The sequence below is a fragment of the Wyeomyia smithii genome, chromosome 3, assembly GCF_029784165.1.
Source record: "Wyeomyia smithii strain HCP4-BCI-WySm-NY-G18 chromosome 3, ASM2978416v1, whole genome shotgun sequence".
Lineage (NCBI taxonomy): Eukaryota > Metazoa > Arthropoda > Insecta > Diptera > Culicidae > Wyeomyia > Wyeomyia smithii.
The window spans coordinates 91,393,327-91,396,758 of NC_073696.1; the positions used below are offsets into that span (position 1 = coordinate 91,393,327).

General features: G+C 35.7%; 1 long non-coding RNA gene across 1 annotated transcript; it reads right to left on the reverse strand.

Annotated features, from left to right (window-relative positions):
* LOC129729357 (uncharacterized) lies at window positions 1-3,417 on the reverse strand. Its single transcript, XR_008728664.1, has 3 exons — window positions 3,155-3,417; window positions 2,943-3,102; window positions 1-2,883 (listed from the first exon to the last, which is right to left on the reverse strand). It is a non-coding gene; the product is annotated as an uncharacterized LOC129729357 (long non-coding RNA).
* Between the last annotated feature and the right edge of the window lie 15 nt (window positions 3,418-3,432).

The following is a 3,432-nucleotide window of genomic DNA, read 5'->3' on the forward strand; positions in this document are numbered from 1 at the left end:
TATCTTTAGTCGGAATGCAGGTCTTGAAATATTTGTCTTTTTTTTTATAATAACGATTATTAACGTTGTATGTCGAAATTGGAGGCCCATCAAACAAATCGATTTTGCAGATTTTTGTCAACATCGTAGATTTTAAAGCTTCTTGTGCCAATAAATGGTCATTATACGGTCCGCATTCCCATATTTGACAGGCAATATATAATATCTCTCCGAGTTTAAGTATCTCATAGATTTGAAGCAACTCTGTTACACAGTTCTTAGTTATTGTTAAAAAAAGACCTTGTTTATAATTAATACTGTTAACTATACATGAATGGGCAATAAACACTGTGCAGTGTACTTCAAAAGGAAGCGGATGAACAAGGTTTGCAAAATAAGATCTTGATGATAACGGCACAAGAACAAAATTACCTTTAATATTAGACATAAAAAAGTCCTTTGCATGCGCATGAAAAGAAAACTGCAACGCAGCCTTGGTACTTAAACTTAGACAGATATTTTTTCTAGAAAAAATAACATTAGCGTATCGTTTCATTTCATAATGTTTTGCTTCAAATCGAAAACACATCATTTCATTTATAGGACCACACTTTTCAATTACTGTTGGATAATGAACCAAGAAATGATGTTTAGGTTTTAAGGTTCTCCAAACAAATCTTTATAGAGCCTATGATGTTGTGCTATCAGATCTTTAAGATGGTTTATATCAGTTCCACCGAACGATGGAAGTAAACTGAAGTTCATTAAATCTACTAAAGTTTTGCAGTAATTCCAAACAGGATCAGCGACTGGAAAATATGGGCCTAATATGAATGTCAAGAAATGAGCTAATGACCTCATCTCACTGGCAGTAGTTCTAATGTTAACTGTTTTGTGTTTTTTCACAGAATCGAATTTCTCTTCTATATCAGGCATTCTAGCAAGGTTCTCATCTTCTTCAGTTGCACTGATCATTCTCCTTCTAGTATTTACATCGTGTAGTGTTAAGAATTGCATTTTATATATGCCATAGTTTAATATTTCTGTTATTCCATATTTCGCAACTCCACTGCTATAAAAGTCATGCATAGCATCTACACTAAGGTTGTTGACAATACTAAACGATGGGAGATTGTTGAATATTGAAAATCCACGTATTCCTGTTACTGTGGGATTATTTTTTTTGAACATCGAGCAAATAATTAGTTTTATCACGCATCGCACTTTCAACTTGGCTTTCATCTTTTTGTAAATCTTGCTTATGGCGCTTACAAAATCGACAGTAGTAATTTGCACTGAAGCTTCCTGACATCAGAAATAACGTATGTAGTCCCAAATTATCTCCTACCACCAATGCTAGACAAAACCTAACTTTTCTACAGTTTTCACCGACTTTTAATTGCATTCCATTGGTTTCCAAATTTTTGAATACTAATAACAATTTTTCAAACAAGTTATTGACTCCTACTTGATCTATATCCACTTTTTTAATAAACCTGCAATGAAAATGTTGCATAGTCTAGAGCTAAACTCTCTGGGTAATACTGGGAAGCTATAGTAAACGGCGCAGATAGAGTGTCGTTTGTTGTGTGATGACAGATTGTCGTTTATTTCGAATTCGTCTGCATAGAGCATAACGGGTATAACGAGATCATCATCGTATTTGTCTTTGATTGCCTTCCAAACGCTTCCATTTATAAAGCATGACAATTCAGAAGATTTTTCCAATTCTTCAATTCGCTAAAGTGTCTTACCTAAAACATCTCCGGTCTCAAAATTTTTTTTTATCTGAAAACTAATTGGCATGAGTGCTAATGTACTTTTTTGTTCATCAGTGTCTATTTCTGAACTACTTAAATCAATTTTTTCTATAATAGGCTTTTGGAATAGATTAACCTCTTCTAAATATTTGATTAGTTTATGTTCCGAATCAATTTCACGGAATAGATTCTTCAATGTCTTTGTGTAAAAATTAAACTTAAAACTATCATCTGGATCATCAGACCGGAGATTCAGTTTTTCCAATTTCTTAGCTATCACTCCGTATAATCGCTGGGTGCTTTGCTGTATTTCAATAACATCAGTACGTGAGAAATTTGGTCTTTTATGAAGATTCAAAATATTCATGAGAGCAGCACTGGTTATTTCCGAAAGCTCATTTTCGTACCCAGTCTGATTAAAAGCACTGCTACTGGTGGGTGCATCGAACAGTTGCTCGTCTTGTAACAGCTTTGGTCTCGATGGTTCAATACACGCTGTAAATGTTTCAGAATGTACGTTACAGTGGTTAATTATGTGTCGCTTGAATGAGTAAAACTTCTGGAAAATTTGTCCACATCCAGGGTATGTACAGGTACATTGATGGTTATTTGGAACTCCATGTAAATCTTTCAAATGGTTTAGATATATTTGCGGTGAAGCAAAATTAAGCGTGCAGTCCTTGATGAAGCATTCAAGATTACTTTTGGTGCGAGTCGACATTTTCTATCAGGCTAAGATGTATGCTTAATTTTTCAACAGATGCATACTTTTCTGGTGTGTATACTTTATACACATATTTTGTGATGAACAACCAAACTAGTTTGGATATCTTCGAGTGTCGTATTCCCGTGATCACCGCAAACTTAATTAGAACGTCGATTGCGCGACGAAGTGATGGCATAAATTTTCCTCCCAACGTTTTGTAGTTACTACCGACAGCAATCAGCACCGGTGATGTTGGTAAATTGAGATCGTTATGTTTTTGGCTACGCTCTGCGATTTTTCGCGTTATTCCACTGTCATCCTCAACAAATAGAATTGTGTCCGTCTGTGCAGTGGTTATAGTTGGTTTGTATCCGGCCTTTACTCTAACTGGAGAAAGCGCGCAGTTCAGAAGTAATAATAAAGCACACAATCTTGAATCTGGAAAGTAAAAAGAAGGCAATAAATATCTGACTGTGTGAAGAGACCATACGTTTTACCTTCCCCAGTATTCGCGTTTTTGACATCCTGCAGAATTATCATTGAAGCCTCATCATTAACACGGTGTTGCAGATAATCTAATATCTCGTTTACCAGTGTATTTCATCGATCAATAGCATTGCCACTGTGTGGCAATTTTTGGCGAAAGACCAAGTCTATCTGGAAAAGGTAAATCTGTAATTTTGGAAGAAAATAAATTACCTGTCTCTACCAACTGGTACCCATAGTCATTTTGAAGGTGATGCCAAACACCAAATTTTCTAAGCTTTGACTCAGTTGTTGGTACACAGAGTGTTTGTTTCCGTGAAACAAAACTATCTTCCCATTTGTCCAGTACTGAATTCCAAGGACCGTCATTAAGGGTAAGCCAATTCAAGGATGCTTTGGCATTAAGTGAGCATCGCTCGGAGTCAGTAGAAATCACATTTGCTGTTTTTAAACGTTTGGTATGCACTTCTTCGTCCTTATCCCTTTTCCTTGCTTTAGCTT